This window comes from Protopterus annectens, chromosome 1.part1 (genome assembly GCF_019279795.1).
Source record: "Protopterus annectens isolate FY-2018-M chromosome 1.part1, PAN1.0, whole genome shotgun sequence".
Lineage (NCBI taxonomy): Eukaryota > Metazoa > Chordata > Ceratodontiformes > Protopteridae > Protopterus > Protopterus annectens.
Genome location: NC_056726.1, coordinates 1,869,456,412 through 1,869,474,298, shown reverse-complemented (window position 1 = coordinate 1,869,474,298; position 17,887 = coordinate 1,869,456,412).

Genomic DNA, 17,887 nt, shown 5'->3' with positions numbered 1-17,887 from the left:
CAGCTACACAGAAATGGCAGTATCAGACCAAAATAAATGCAGGTCAGACTGCAAAAACAAGCCACCCTGGTGGGCCCCTGGTATTAATAGGTTATGCAACAAAAGAAAAAAGTCCTGTCAAGTAAGACAGAATGTGCACAATAGAGCAACAAGTCCCTCATTATTCTAAACAAGTGAATCAGGGAACTAGTCAAGTCTTTGAAAGCAGACGTTAAGGTAAAATAGTCTCCAAAGCCAAGGATAACCATAAGGCATTTTTAAGTTATGTCCACAATCTTAAGGGCAACATCCAATAATGAGCAGAATTAGTTGTAGATGGCATCACATATACTGAACCAAGAGATATAGCAAATCTGCTGGCTGACAAATTCAGCTCAAATTTCACCTCTCCATCATCCACAGTTCTCCCCCAAGTGATACCCTCCACCACTCCATCTCCAATTAGCACTAAAGAACAGGTTGCCACTATGCTCTCTCAAGCTACAAACACACATTTAGTGGGGCCTGACAATGTACCAAATTGCCTCTTAAACAACTTAAATCATGATGTATCAGGCCCATTAGGATATCTATTTAACCACAGCCTCTGGTCTGGCTTTGTCTTGATAGAGTGGAGGACAACAACAATTATACCTCTGCTTATAGGGGGACCATGTACTGATCCGTGAAATTACAGACTCATGTTTGACTAGTCTTGTATGTAAGGCCATGTTGGATAGAATAATCATGACAAATAATGATATAGGAAACCTCCAAACACTGGACTCAACCCAATTCAGCTTTGTCAAGGGCAGGTCATGCCTATTGAATTTGGTGGATTTCTTTTAGAAAGTCATTAAGGCTATGGATGAGGTAAAACAGTACATACTGCCTACCTCAAGCTGGGCAAGGCATTTGACACAATTCCCCACTCAGGTATTATAAGTAAACTCACAAAACTGGGCATAAATCCCCACATCACCAGATCAATAGCCAAGTGGCTAATGGACAGGACACATGGGGTTAAAAATGGATGAATCCAGATCCAACAAGAGGCCAGTTACTAGTGGTGTGCCACAAGGCTCAGTGCTGGGACCACTCTAGTTTGGAATATACTTCTCTGAAGTCAAGGCTCATGTGGAAGGCCTCTGGATGACAAAGTTTGCTGTTGACAGCTAATTGGGGGCAATCACTGCATCCACCAACAATGTAAATATCCTTCAAGAGGGTCTAGATCTGAAAAATGATTGGTGCCAGAACCAGGGCATAAATGTAAAAGTGAAAAAGTGCATTATCATACCATTTGGGAAGTCAAATACCCCTGCAAATTACAACATCAATAGCACACACCTAAGAGTAGACTCAGGTGAGAGATCTAGAACTTTGACCACCATGTGTCCACAGTGGTGAGGAAATCCTTCTATGAGGCATAACTTACAAGTAAAGGTATGGCATCCTGTTCCAAGGAAATTATAGTCCCACTGTACTCAGCCATCATTAGACCAATAATTGAGTATAATGCACTCTTTGGCATGTACTTGACTAAGTACTTAGAACAAATAGAGCAAACTCAGAGGTTTCTTACAAAGAAAATGCAGGATGTAAACAACATGTCATATACAGATGTACTAAAAGCCCTATCCCTTTACTCTGTCTTCTACCGACTATTAAGGGCTGATCTATGCCTGATCTACAAGGCACTCACAAATCAGCCTTGACGGAGCTGCTACACATCCAAAAGGCAAACAGCATGAGGATCATGTAATCTAGGGATCTAAACTTAGCAACTCAAACAAAACATGTTGGAGAGACAGATATGTGTCTTAGAGATTAAACCCTCTTTGGAACAGGCTTTCTATTAACTTCAAACAGTGCCCTTCCTTGCCCTTCTTCACATGCATTTTGGATCAATGGATGGGGAATTACAAATTCACACCTGGGGGTAGTTCCTATGTCTCTTACAGACAAGGGCAATCTGTAAGATACTCAAGGCATAGGCATAATCCCATGCCATCCCTTCGCCCCTATATTGGGTAAAAGTGGGTTATATTGGCTAGGGTTGTAAGGGCTCTTAACCCATTAGCCTAGTAATCTTCTTTGACCCTATGAACACTGTCTAACTGTACACACTTCCACAGACTTATTCAGCCTTATTGTCTCCACAGAATATCTACCAGAAGAAATGTTGTTGTGGTACCACATCACAAATGTGGTCTTATGAGTGATATGGGTACTACAGACTAGTCAGTCTTACAAATATTTATAAATAAAGATATTGCAATTTACAAGCTGTAGATACAAAGCAATTAAGCTTATAAAATGAAGATTCTGCATATGTAGTAAAGTGGGTTTTTTTGAGAAAGTCACTGCAGCAATGAACAAAGGCAAGTATGTGCATACTCTATGTCTAAATTTGGCCAATACCTCCCTTTCTCATTCTGGAATTAAATAAAAATATAAGCCCTTATATCAATCATAAGATAGCAAACTGACTTACACAGAGAATACACTCACAAAAGCCTGGTGGTACACTTTCCTATAAAAGATTATTAATAGCAGTGTCCACCAGTGTTGGGTCACTATTTTTTGTTTTTTAGTTTGCTGATGTTTATTAGCTCAGTGCCATCAGACTAGCTACTGTCATTAGAAATGGGGACATATGTATAGACAATAAATTCTTCTTTTGACACCATGCTTTGAATATCATTAGGAAAGCTTTCTATTAGCCACAAAATTACTAAAGATATTGTGTCCAGGTCACAAATGACATGTTGGCAAACTGGTAGCTTTAGTAGCGCCATACATACTCTTGCAGCATGTATCACATTGAACTTACTAGATATAGTCACTAACAATAAGAATGCTTCTGTATTCCTTAATACCATGCAGTCTTTCAGAAATGACACAGCATGCACTATGCCTTACTTGATGGTACATGATAATCTACCAATGGCACCGTTACAAGTGTAGCACCTGTCTTCCATTTAGTTTCATGATTGATTGTTTTCAGCCAAAAGAGATTCACAAGAACATGATTATAATGGAGCTCAGTGATGCTTCACTATCCAAGTTGTCTTTAACTATAGATATTTGCCATCATGCCTGAAAACATTATCTGATTGTTAGTCACCTGTCTGTACTGCCTAAAGTCCACATATAGTTCACATTATTATGCTGTCATGAACAGTGTATGCAGCAGCTGTATCTGCATCCTCCGTGTGAGGTCCAGATAACATCCCACTAAATTGCCACCAAGTAAAGTGATGCCCAGATAATATCCAACCACACTACCAACAATAGGTGATGTCCACTAATATCCTGGGTCAGTAACTAAGGATCTTCACTGCTAAGTACGGACTCCAATTTGAGACTGTCACTTAAACAGGAATAATATTTCAGAATTTTCCCCTAAAAGTACAACAGGAACATGCTCTATAGCTTGGAAATGGACTGTATACTGCTGTCCATCCCTAATGTAACTCCTTCTTATGCAATTCAGAGAAATGCATCCCAGTTTAAGACCCCTGATACACTCACCCTTAAATAAATTAAACTTACTCATCCAAACACTTCTGGGAAAGCCTGACAAAGTTTTCCAGCTGTGTCCCTTTCCCAAAATAAAATGGTAATGCTGCCACCAATCAGAGTGTTTTCATGCCCTTTTAAATGGGTGTTCAATTATGAATAATTAAATATTAAAACAAATGATAACAAATGACTTAAGCAGTCAGGCTTTCAGAGTGGCCCAGGAAGTTATTACAGCAAGTATACACACTCTCAAATCACTAAGGAAAACCACATTTAACCAGCCACAATGTAAGTTAATAAAAAAGTATTTAATAATGAACAAAATGATTAAAATACAAAACAGCAATTTCCTATAAACAAACAGAACTCAATCACCAGGAAAATGAAATCAATACAGAAGGATAGAAATCCAACATTTAGAAAAACTGTAACTGATCTAACTAACTAGTTATAATTTCCTAACTGACTAAAGAACACTGTCCCTGATCAAAACTACATTACTACAACAGAGCAAAGGCAGGCTTATAGTTCTTGGTGAGTCCTTTTTTGAGTAATCATTGAACAGCACAACTGACAACTGGCAACTGGCAACTGACAACTGACAACTGTCTTCAGCCAGCTCTTTTATAGACTAGCCCAACTGTCACAACTTTTCCAGTTCTAATTTTCATTTCATATTTTGAACATCAACCAAAAGCTGTTTTCTAAAAGTTCCTTCCTGTCTTTCAGCTTCTTATAGTAACACATAGCAACTGTCAATATTCCAGTGACATAATCTGTAGAACAGCTGAATCTGAGAAGGTTTGCCTTAAATGCAATAGGACACCTTTCAAGTCCTCGAATCATTCTGTACAAACAGATCATAAGTCAATATGTAAGAACCTATTTACAATATCATAGCTAGTTGTGCTGGCATAATAATACACAGGTTAATCTGAAATTATGTACTAAACCTTAGCCAGACATGTTAACACAAATAGTATCTAATTTTTTCACAGCCCATATCATGGTTAACCATAATAGAACATGCATGCATATGTAGAGATCATAATAGTTACAGCAAAATATACATGCATTAGGGAGTGTGCCCAATCCAAGTTACTGCTCATGAGTCATGGTTTACCTGTCCCCCCGACTCAGAAGGTCTGCTGAAAATGTAGTCCTCCTATTAAATTCTAATCCACTAATTGGAGTGGAACATATCTAGTCAAATGTCTTTGAAAACATGTGCTCTACAGAACCATACCAAAAGTTAAATCATGTTTCCCTGTTGTCTGCCTAAATTACTGAAACAAGTGCATTTTGGTAAATAGATAATATATACCTAACCATACAGTTTTCACATAAGTATCTATGTAAACTCCCTCATTTGTGTGACATTTGGTATGGCAATTGTATAGACATCTCATGCATGGTCTTAGTTACTATCTAATCAATATTTACTTATTTTGGAAAGGGTTTGTTTTCAAAAACGTCTCTGAAAGCATTTCAAACCTTATTATTGACTAATAATATTCTATTTCAAATATAGTTGTAATAATTTAAGAGTACACCACATTTAGAACATTATGTATCTTATATTCCACACCAGTCTGTTAAGTGAACAGTCATACAGTTTATATCTCAGGCATAACATCATCTACTAAGCCTTTTGTTTAATTTGTCATTATTTACTGTCTTAGTAAGAGGCAGATCAAAATGCTAGATACTCAGTTGTGTATTATTTAGAACATAATGACATACTATAATTTATGCATGAAATTTACTTGTACTTGGATGACTTCTTATACATGTATTAGTGATTTTAAACTGATTGTATTATTACTTGAATCACTGCCTGTGTTCTGGGTTATAGTTGAAAAGGACCTTTGTCCCAAGTCAACTTACTATCTAATATATATATATAAATATAGATGTAGATATAGATATAGATGTATAGATTTTGTGCGTGCGTGCGTGCGTGCGTGTGTGTGTGTGTGTGTGTGTGTGTGTGTGTGTGTGTGTGTGTGTGTGTGTGTGTGTGTGTGTGTGTTTGTGTGTGTGTGTGCATGTGTATGCATGTGTGAACTAAAGTCTAGAAAGTAATAATGATAGTATGACCCTAGCCCTGAGTAGCATCTTGCCATCCCCCAGAATGATACTACAGTACAAGGACAAAATGATTGACTTCAACAATTAGCTAAGCTTCTGATGTCATTCTAAGGGGATCCAGTATCTGTCTGCCAGGGATGACATGATCGACAGACCATGATGCTTTGCCAGAGATGGCATGCACCTGTCACTCTTGGGATTCCAGATACTGGCTAACGCTCTTGCCACCCCTATAGTGCCTTTTTTAGGCAAGGTTGAAATGACAAATTCACCACCATAACAGGTACAATCAAGCAAAATCTGAGGGTAATGCTACTCAATGCTAAAAGTCTAAACCACAAAATGCACTCACTCGAGGCACTCCATAAAATGATAAACGTCGACATCTGTGCAGTAACAGAAACCTGGTTCAAGGCTCCAGAGAGCATCCCTGCATTACCAGGCTATAATTTATACCACACCTTTCGGCCACCTAACTTGGACCAAAACACTAAAGGCAGAGGCGTTCCCATATTCATTAAGGATATCCAAACCTCTAGGCTAGTTGCTCTGCATAATGCATCCAAGATTATCCAAGTGCAACTAACTCTGGGCAAGACCACAATCCAAATAGTAGCTTGCTACAGATCCCCCACCATGCCCCAGGATTCTCACACCTCATTTCTTGATACACTGGAAAATATTAGGGTACAACCTAACACTCTAATAATAGGCAATTTCAATTACTCCACCATTAACTGGGAAAACTACTCATGTACCAACTCTTTTGCTCAACGTTTTCTGGAATTCATAAATTCCAATGCCTTGGATCAACTTATCCACACCCCCACCAGGGGCAGCAATATCCTAGACCTGGTCATTACCAACATGGGCAACTGGTGTTCCACACCAGAGGTCAATTCCTCGTTGGTCAGATCCGACCACAAGCTAATCACCCTAAACATCCACATCCCACCCCCACCCCCCCCCATTAGGGAAACCACCGTAAAATATTTCTCCAAAGCCAACTTCACACTTCTTAAGACAGAAGTGGCAAACTCACCCATGCAGACAGACAACAGAGGTACAACAACTGAATCCTACACAAATGCACTTTATAAGCACTTACACGAGTGCATGGATCATGCAATCCCAAACAGAACCAAGATGCTACCCTCCAAAAAAAGGAAGCCAATCTGGTGGTCCCCTGCCATAAACAAACTCTACAACAGGAGAATGAAACTGTTGCAAAAAAGAATAAAATCCCATGATTAGAGGAAATCCCTGGTTAGCCCCAGTAAGTAGCTGAGATCCTTCATAAAATCCTCAAGAAGCTAGTTATGAAAACAAAATCACCACTGATTCTAAAGACAACCACAAAACATTCTATAGTTATGTCAAGAATCTCAATTGTAACACACAGATCTGCTCTGAGTTACAGCACAATGGCACTAAATATACAGAATCAACTGATATTGTCAACATCTTGGCAGATAGGTTCAGTGCTAACTTTATCCCCCTCTCACCCACTAAAGGGCCCATCTCTATACTGGAAGAATGCAAAGTTCCTGTAATCACAGTGGCACAGGTACAAACCACACTCTTCAAAGCCAAGAACACAGCATTCATGGGACCTGACAACATCCCAGGGTGCGTTCTACCTGAACTACAGAACAAACTGGCACCCCACCTAAGTATCATGTTTAATCATAGCCTTACCTCAGGCTTTGTGCCCACTGAATGTTGCACAGAGACGGTCATCCCACTCCACAAAGGGGGAGCCACCACGGACCCCGGGAACTACTGCCCCATTAGCCTGATGAGCCTAGTCTGCAAGGCCATGGAACTTATCATCATGGAACTTATAAGCAATTACATTGGTAATCTCCAAACTCTGAACCCACTCAGTTCAGGTTTGTAAAAGGCAGGTCATGTCTCTTAAACCTGACAGACATCTTTGAAGCAATCACCAAAGCCGTAGATGAGGGTAAGGTTATTCACACAGCCTATCTAGATCTTGCCAAGGCTTTTGACACCATCCCCCACTCTGGAATTATAGATAAACTCACTAAACTAGGTATAAATACCTATGTCACAAGATAGGTTGCCAACTGGCTCACTGACAGAACCCACACTGTGAAAGTAGCAGACTCCAAATCTGACTTTAGACCAGTGACAAGTGGAGTACCACAGGGTTCAGTCCTGCATCCTCTCTAGTTTGGTATCTACTTCTCTGAAGAACAGGCTAACACAGAAGGTCTTTGGCTAATGAAGTTTGCAGATGACTGCAAACTAGGAGCCATACTCGAAACTCCTAAGAATGTGGACATCCTACAAAAGGGCCTCACTCAGACAGATGCCTGGTCTTAAAGCCATGGCCTTAAGCTCAATGCCAAAAAGTGCATTGTCATCCCTTTGGTAAAAACTCTGTACCCATGAACTACCACATAGGCAGTAGTCTACTTAATACCAAAAGTGTGATAAGAGACCTTGGGACACAAGTGGACAGTAGTCTCTCCTTTGATAATCACATTGGCACAGTAGTCAGGAAATCCTTCTACGTGGCACACCTCATCACAAAAGGTTTCTCATAGGTTCATAGGTTCATGCTTGGCTATCTGCCCTAGGGCATTTACAAGCCTAGCCAGTGTGTGTTTGGCTATTGCCACCCATTGAATTGAGTTTACTGTGCCCTTTCTTAGGTTAGTTTACTGTGCTTCTGTCTAGTAGTGACACAGAAGTAATCCCCGGGGTAAACCTACAATCTCCCATCCACTCGTCAAAATTCCTCTTGAAGAGAGACAGTGAGGGGCTCTGCCTAACATGGACCAGGATTCTATTCCAGAGCGAAGGAGCATCTGGGTTATGAATCTGTCCCTCCAGCATGTCCTATTTATTTCTGGGCTGTGGTTCAAGTCCCTCGAGCGCGTAGCTCTAAGGGATTTGGATTTTCTGAGGTGGAGCATGTCCATTAAGTCCTGGTTTGACATGGCTTTATACATCAGGCATAGATCGCCTCTAAGTAGGCAGTATGCTACTGAGTGGAGCTGGAGTTTCTTTAACCGAGCAGCATATGGCATCTGTTTGAGTCCCTTTATCCTTTTTATGAGGTACTTTTGGGGTCTTTCTAGTTGCTGCAGGTGTCGGGTAAGGTACATCCCAAATCGGGCATTGTATTCTATTATGGGCCTTATGAGGGATGAATAAAGGGGCACTATGACCTCCCTTGATCTAGATGTGAATCCTTTCATGATAAGGTGGGCTATATAGAAGGTGTTTCTAACCACTTTGGCAATGTGGTTGTCAAAGGAGAGTTTACTATCTACTTGGGTCCCCAGGTCCGTAATTACTTCTTCCGTACTTAATGGATTACCACCTGTGTGGTAATTTGTGGGTACTTTGTTTTTGCCAAAGGGTATAACTATACACTTTTTGGCGTTTAGCTTTAGGCCATGGCTCTGGCACCAGTTATCCATCTCTGTGAGACCCTTTTGGAGGATACTTGTGTCAGCTGGAGAGTCAATTATGGCGCCCAATTTGCAGTCGTCTGCGAACTTGGTCAGCGACAGTCCTCCTGTGTTAGCCTGAACCTCAGAAAAATATATACCAAACAAGAGAGGTCCCAGGACTGAGCCTTGTGGGACACCACTTGTAACTGGTTTTGAGTCTGACATGGCTCCAGCAATTCTGACCATGTGGGTTCTGTCCTTGAGCCAGTTTGCAATCCATCTTATGACATAGGGGTTTATATTTAAGCTGGAGAGCTTATCTATGATGCCCAAGTGGGGTATTGTGTCAAAGGCTTTTGCGAGGTCCAGGTAGGCTGTGTGGACTACCTTCACTTCATCGATGGCCTTGGTGACTGATTCAAAGAAGTCGACCAGGTTCAAGAGGCAGGATCTGCCCTTAACAAAGCTGAATTGGGTAGGATTCAGTGTCTGTAGGTCCCCAATGTCTTTGTTTATGAGTTCCATGATGATCCTTTCCATAGCTTTGCAGACCAGGCTAGTCAGGCTTATGGGGCGATAGTTTTCAGGGTCCGTAGAGGCACCACCTTTGTGTAGTGGGACCACTGTCGCTGTACGCCATTCCTTGGGTACATAACCTGTGGTAAGGTTGAGATTGAACAGTAGCTTTACGTGAGGGTTTAGCTCTTCTTGGAGTTCATGTCGGACGCAACCCAGGACACTGTCAGGTCCCATTGATGCTGTGATTTTTGCTTTGGAGAGGGTGGCTTTCACCTGAGCATCTGAGATGTTAGGGAGGCTGCACTCTCCTGGGATAGTTATTTGCTCTTTTGCGGGGGGGGGGGGGATTTGCACTGAATCTGTCTGCCAGGATGTTGGCAATGTCTGTGTGTTCAGTGTATTATTTGTCATATTGGATCAACTCTGAGCATATCTGGGAGTTTCCACCCAGGTTCCTAACATAACTAAAGAAAGTCTTGTGATTTTCTTTAGAGTCCTGTGCAATTTTTTTTCTCGAAGCTGGCCTTGGTGGATTTTATGAGGGATCGTAGTTTTTTGCTAGTACTGATCAGAGATGCCTTCCCTTTTAGGGATTTTGCTCTATCATGTAGTAGCTTCCTCCTTCTGTTGTACAGCTTATTTATGGCTGTGGTCCACCAGACTGGACGCCTGCCTTTGGACGATTGGTTCTTGGTTTTGTTTGGGATAGCATGATCCATGCATTCCTGGAGGTGTCCATAGAATGCATTTACAAAGGATTCTGCAGTGTGGGTCTTAGTTTCCACTGGTCCGGGGGCTTTGAAGGATTCCACCTCTGTTTTGAGAAGTGTGAAGTTCGCTTTTGTGAAGTTTTTCACTGTGGTTTTCTGGGTTGGGGATGGGGTCGGGATGTGGATATCCAGTGAGATTAATTTATGGTCAGATCTTACTAATGAGGGGTATACCTCTGGTATGGAGCATAGAGTCCCCATGTTGGTGATGACCAGGTCGAGTATGTTTTCCCCTCTTGTGGGAGTGGTGACTAGTTGTTCCATAGCATTTGAGTTTATAAATTCTAGGAACCTTTGGGCTAGGGTGTTGAGGCTTGAGTAGTGCTCCCAGTCTATGTTTGGGTAGTTGAAGTCACCCAATATAATGGTGTTTGTGGAGATCTTCATATTCTCCAGTGATCTCAGGAAAGCCATGTGGGATTCCTGTTTTTGAGAGGGTGGTCTGTAACATGCTACAAACTGAAAAGCAGTTTTGCCCACTGTTAGTTGCACATGGATGGTCTCCGATTCCTCCTGCAACGCCACTTACCTGGAGGTGTGGGTATCCTTGATGAATATGGATACTCCCCCTCCTTTTATGGTTCGGTCCGAGTTTTGGGGCCAAAAAGCATGATATGAGGTATAACCTGGTAGTGCTGCAGTGCTCTCTGGAGCCTTGAACCAGGTTTCTGTCACTGCACAGATATCGATGCTCTCCATACTGAGGAGGGCTTCGAGTGAGTGCATCTTGAGGTTTAGACTTCTGGCGTTGAGCAGCATTACCCTTAGTTTCTTATTCATTGTTTTGTCTATGGAGGTGGGTTTGTCTTTTGAGCCTTGCCTAAAAAAGGCACTATGGGGGTGGCAAGAGCCTTTGCCAATATCCGAAAGCCCAGGGGTGACAGGTGCAATCCGTCCTTTGTGAAGCAACGTGGCTTGTCGAGCATGTCTTTCCAGGCTGACAGACACTGGATCCCCTTTGAATGACACCAACATTTTAGTCAATTGTTAAAATTGATCATTTTGTCTTTATACTGTGGCATCATTCTGGGTGAGGGTAAGATGCTGCTCAAGGTCAGGGTCATACCAGCCTGGGCTACAAGATCAGGGAGCTCCTCTATGTCTCTTTTCATGTAGTCCAGGGAGGTACGTCTCAGGTCATTCACACCAGCATGGACAATGACTGAGTCATATTTGTACTTGCTTTGGAGTGACCTGAATGCTTGTGTTATATGGCGGATCCTAGCACCTGACAGGCAGCTCACTGTGATCTTCTCATTGTTCAGCCTGGTGAGCGGGACTTCAGTGTGTCTGACTATAAAGTCACCTATTACAAGTGTATCAGGTGTGTCATTTAGCCTTAAGGGCTGTGACTGTTTGACACACTGGCTTTGTGAGCTATGTGCTGCATGTGTTTTGTTTTGGGGTAGCGTTTGCTTGGATGTCTGCTTTGGATGTCTCTGCTGCTTAGGCATATTTTTATTTAGCGCCTCCGAGTATGTTTTTGTGTGTTTATGTGTTTGGTTTGCTGTTGTGGTAGGACTATGTGAGACTGGATTTGTGGTCTGTGAGGTTACCTTCTCCTCCTGTCTGGTTGCACCAGTTCTGAGTTGAGAGAGCTCAGCCTCCAGTTTGGCTATATGGTTGCATCTCTCACATATATTTGAACTTGTTGGAAGGAGGAGAGGGTTGTCTGTGTACATGAGGCAGTTGTAACATTGCCTCAAGATTCCCAGATTCACCAGGTGGACTGGAGAGGAAGCCATTAACTGACCTTTGGACATGCTAGAATAGTATAGGGAACTTCTTTATCACTGAATCAGAAGGACCAATAGGGGACAAGGTGCTAGAAGGGAGTATAGGGGGATGTAGTGCTTTTAGTTTACTAGTGCTAACTTGTAAAATTGCTTATATGAGCCAGTTCAGGACCTTAGATTGAGAATAGGGTGTTTAGTTTGAGAGACAGAGCAGTTCTAAGGGAAAAAGTGAAGAGTAGACCTTATGGAGCCGGGAATGGTTTGCACCCGATTAAGCGGCGCTGCCCGATGCTGCGCTATGTGCACAACTGCACAAAGCCGCACTAAAGCGAGTTTTTATACAGGGAACTAGAAAGAGCTAGAAACTAACCCAAAATGGCCAATAAACTACCAGATACTGTGCTGAGATCACTCCTCCAGGGACAGATAGGCTGCTCAAAGCTCCCCACTCCAACTGGTGAACAAAGAAGCTTCCTTCTATCCAAGTAAGGAAATGGGCAACACAGGAACTATACTAAAGTCCGGAATACAGCAATGCCTGTATTAAGGACTATTCTAGGTAGGGAAAGGTGGGAAACAAGGATTTTTTTTTTTTTTGTTTTTTTAAGAAGCAAACAGCAGAAAATTCACAGTAATAGCTTAACACAGGCTAGAGCACGTGAGTGAGCAGCCTCAACAGATAAAATGCAACAAAAGACAAATTTTAATGTGCAATTTGAAAAAAACCCAGTAAAACAAGCTTAAACAGGTAAAACAGCAGATATAACTCGCTTTTCGGAGAGAAAGGACGTTCGCAAAGGTAGTAGCAATAAATTATACTTAAATCAGTTTAGCAGTCGCTCTTTTTCACCTCTCTGATGCTAGCACCACTCTGCAGGACCATGAGGAGCTTTAGCTGAGTAGGAACAAGCGAAACAACGTGCCAAAGTGGGTGTTTATACAGGGGACTAGAAAGAGCTAGAAATTAGCCCAAAACGGCCAATAAACTACCAGATTCTGAGCTGAGATCACTCCTCCAGGGACAGATAGGCTGCTCAAAGCTCCCCACTCCCACTGGTGAACAAAGAAGCTTCCTTCTATCCAAGTAAGGAAATGGGCAACACAGGAACTATAGGGCAATAAACTACCAGATTCTGAGCTGAGATCACTCCTCCAGGGACAGATAGGCTGCTCAAAGCTCCCCACTCCCACTGGTGAACAAAGAAGCTTCCTTCTATCCAAGTAAGGAAATGGGCAACACAGGAACTATACTAAAGTTTGGAATACAGCAATGCCTGTATTAAGGACTATTCTAGGTAGGGAAAGGCGGGAAACAAAGATTTTTTTTGTTTTTTAAGAAGCAAACAGCAGAAAATTCACAGTAATAGCTTAACACAGGCTAGCGGACTTGAGTGAGCAGCCTCAACAGATAAAATGCCACAAAAGACAAACTTTAAAGTGCAATTTGAAAAAAAAAATACAGTAAAACAAACTTAAACAGGTAAAATAGCAGATATAACTCACTTTTCGGCAAGAAAGGACATTCTTAAAGGTATTAGCAATAAAATTATACTTAAATCAGTTTAGCAGTTGCTCATTTTCGTCTCTCTGCTGCTAGCACCATTCTGCAGACCACAAGGAGCTTTAGCTGAGTAGGAACAAGAAAAAAACTGCCCCAAAGTGGGTTTTTATACAGGGGTCAAGAAATAGCTAGAAATTAGCCCAAAACGGCCAATAAACTACTAGATTCTGTGCTGAGATCACTCCTCCAGGGACAGATAGGCTGCTCAAAGCTCCCCACTCCCACTGGTGAACAAAGAAGCTTCCTTCTATCAAAGTAAGGAAATGGGCAACACAGGAACTATACTAAAGTCTGGAATACAGCAATGCCTGTATTAAGGACTATTCTAGGTAGGGAAAGGCGGGAAACAAAGATTTTTTTTTTTTTAAGAAGCAAACAGCAGAAAATTCACAGTAATAGCCTAGCGGACTTGAGTGAGCAGCCTCAACAGATAAAATGCAACAAAAGACAAACTTTAAAGTGCAATTTGAAAAAAAAAAACAGTAAAACAAACTTAAACAGGTAAAACAGCAGATATAACTCGCTTTTCGGCGAGAAAGGACATTCTCAAAGGTATTAGCAATAATATTATACTTAAATCAGTTTAGCAGTCGCTCTTCATAGGTTCACAGGTTCATAGGTAGGTACTAGGCAATTGGCCCTCGTGCCTATATAAGCCGAGCCAAAGGTACCCTGGCTTTCGCCACCCAAGAAAATTATTTTCCTGTGCCACTGCTGAGCAGAGCCACAGAAGTGATCCCCGGGGTGAATTTCCTATCACCCATCCAATCATCAAGATTTTTCTTGAACAGTGCTAATGAGGAGCTTTGTTTGATATAGATAGGTAGTTTGTTCCAGAGTATGGGAAGTCTCTGGGACAGGAATCTATCCCTCCAGCATGTTATTTTTATTGTGGTGACAAGGTTTAGGTCTCTAGAGCATGTAGCTCATACGGAATGGGATTTCTTTAAGTGGAGCATGTCTAAAAGCTCTGGGTTTGACATAGCTTTGTGTGTTAGGCAGAGATCGCCTCTGAGTAGGCGATATGCAATGGAGTAAAGCTGCAGTTTTTTGAGGCGGTCTGCATAGGGCATCTCTTTGAGGCCAGTAATCCTCTTTGTGAGGTATTTCTGTGGCCTTTCCAGTTTTTGTAGATGTCTTGTGAGGTACATACCAAAAGGGGCATTGTACTCTATAATGGGTCTAATGAGTGACGAGTAGAGGGGAAAATGACCTCTTTTTTCCTGGATGAGAAACCTTTTGTGATGAGGTGTGCCACATAGAAGGATTTCTTGCCTACTGTGGTGATGTGATTATCAAAGAAGAGACTACTGTCCACCTCTGTCCCAAGGTCTCTTATTATGTTTTTGGTGTTAAGTAGACTACCACCTATGTGGTAGTTCATGGGTACTGAGTTTTTACCAAAAGGAATGACAATGCATTTTTTGGCATTGAGCTTGAGGCCATGGCTTTGACACCAGGCATCTGCTCAGCAAGGCCCTTTTGTAGGATGTCCACATCTTTTGGAGTTTTGATTATGGCTCCTAGTTTGCAGTCATCTGAGAACTTCATTAGCCAAAGACCTTCTGTGTTGGCCTGTACTTCAGAGAATTAGATACCAAACAGGAGAGGACCCAGGACTGAACCCTGTGGTACTCCACTTGTCACTGGTCTGAAGCTGGATTTGCAGCCTGCTACTTTCACAGTGTGGGTTCTGTCAGTGTGCCAGTTGGCAACCCATCTTGTGACATAGGGATTTATACCTAGTTTAGTGAGTTTATGTATAATTCCAGAGTGGGGGATGGTGTCAAAAGCCTTGGCGAGATCTAGATAGGCTGTGTGAACCACCTTACCCACATCTATGGCTTTGGTGACTGCTTCAAAGAAGTCTATCAGGTTTAGGAGACATGATCTGTCTTTTACAAACCCGAACTGGGTGGGGTCCTGAGTTTAGAGATTACCAATGTCATTGTTTATAAGTTCCATGATGATACGCTCCATAGCCTTGCAGACCAGGCTCGTTAGGCTAATGGAGTGGTAGTTTCCGGGGTCTGTGGAGGATCCCCCTTTGTGCAGTGGGATAACTGTCACTGTGGCCATTCAGTGGGCACATAGCCTGAGGTAAGGCTGTGATTGAACATGGTACTTAGGTGGGGTGCCAGTTCGTTCTGTAGTTCATGTAGAACACAGCCTAGGATGTCGTCAGGTCCCATGGATGCTGTGTTCTTGGCTTTGAATAGTGTGTTTTTTACCTGTGCAGCCGTGATTACAAGAACTTTGCATTCTTCTGGTATAGAGATGGGCCCTTAAGGGGATGACGGAGGGGTAAAGTTAGCACTGAACCTATCTGCCAGGATGTTGGCAATATCCGTTGGTTCTGTATATTTAGTAGCATTGTGCTGTAACTCAGAGCAGATCTGAGTGTTGCCATTGAGATTCTTGACATAGCTATAGAATGCTTTGTGGTTGTCTTAAGGGAATTGTGCGCATAGCGCAGCATCGGGCAGCGCCGCTTAATCGGGTGCAAACCATTCCCGGCTCCATAAAGTCTACTCTTCCCTTTTTCGCCTCTCTGCTGCTAGCACCACTCTGCAGGACTACGAGTAGCTTTAGCTAAGTAGGAACAAGCAAAAAACTGTGCCAAAGCAGGTTTTTATACAGGGGACTAGAAAGAGCAAGAAATTAGCCCAAAATGACCAATAAACTACCAGATTCTGTGCTGAGATCACTACTCCAGGGACAGATAGGCTGCTAAAAGCTCCCCACTCCCACTGGTGAACAAAGAAGCTTCCTTCTATCCAAGTAAGGAAATGGGCAACACAGGAACTATACTAAAGTCCGGAATACAGCAATGCCTGTATTAAGGACTATTCTAGGTAGGGAAAGGCGGGAAACAAGGATTTTTTTTGTTTTTTGTTTTTTAAGAAGAAACAGCAGAAAATTCACAGTAATAGCTTAACACAGGCTAGCACACTTGAGTGAGCAGCCTCAACAGATAAAATGCAACAAAAGACAAACTTTAAAGTGCAATTTGAAAAAAAACAGTAAAACAAGCTTAAACAGGTAAAACAGCAGATATAACTCGCTTTTCAGAGAGAAAGGACATTAGCAAAGGTAGTAGCAATAAATTATACTTAAATCAGTTTAGCAGTCACTCTTTTTCACCTCTCTGCTGCTAGCACCACTCTGCAGGACCATGAGGAGCTTTAGCTGAGTAGGAACAAGCAAAAAACTGCGCCAAATACAGGGGTCTAGAAACAGTTAGAAATTAGCCCAAAATGGCCAATAAACTACCAGATTCTGTACTGAGATCACTCCTCCAGGGACAGATAGGCTGCTCAAAGCTCCCCACTCCCACTGGTGAACAAAGAAGCTTCCTTCTATCCAAGTAAGGAAATGGGCAACACAGGAACTATACTAAAGTCTGGAATACAGCAATGCCTGTATTAAGGACCATTCTAGGTAGGGAAAGGCAGGAAACAAGGATTTTTTTTTTGTTTTTAAGAAGCAAACAGCAGAAAATTCACAGTAATAGCTTAACACAGGCTAGCGCACTTGAGTGAGCAGCCTCAACAGATAAAATGCAACAAAAGGCAAACTTTAAAGTGCAATTTGAAAAAAAAAACAGTAAAACAAGCTTAAACAGGTAAAACAACAGATATAACTCACTTTTCGGCGAGAAAGGACGTTTGCAAAGGTAGTAGCAATAAATTATACTTAAATCCGTTTAGCAGTCGCTCTTTTTCACCTCTCTGCTGCAAGCACCACTCTGCAGGACCATGAGGAGATTTAGCTAAGTAGGAACAAGCAAAAAACCGCGCCAAAGCAGGTTTTTATACAGGGGACTAGAAAGAGCTAGAAACTAGCCCAAAACGGGCAATAAACTACCAGATTCTGAGCTGAGATCACTCCTCCAGGGACAGATAGGCTGTTCAAAGCTCCCCACTCCCAGTGGTGAATAAAGAAGCTTCTTTCTATCCAAGTAAGGAAATGGGCAACACAGGAACTATACTAAAGTCCGGAATACAGCAATGCCTGTATTAAGGAATATTCTAGGTAGGGAAATGTGGGAAACAAGAATTTTTTTGTTTTTTGTTTTTTAAGAAGAAACAGCAGAAAATTCACAGTAATAGCTTAACACAGGCTAGCACACTTGAGTGAGCAGCCTCAACAGATAAAATGCAACAAAAGACAAACTTTAAAGTGCAATTTGAAAAAAAAAACAGTAAAACAAGCTTAAACAGGTAAAACAGCAGATATAACTCGCTTTTCGGTGAGAAAGGACGTTAGCAAAGG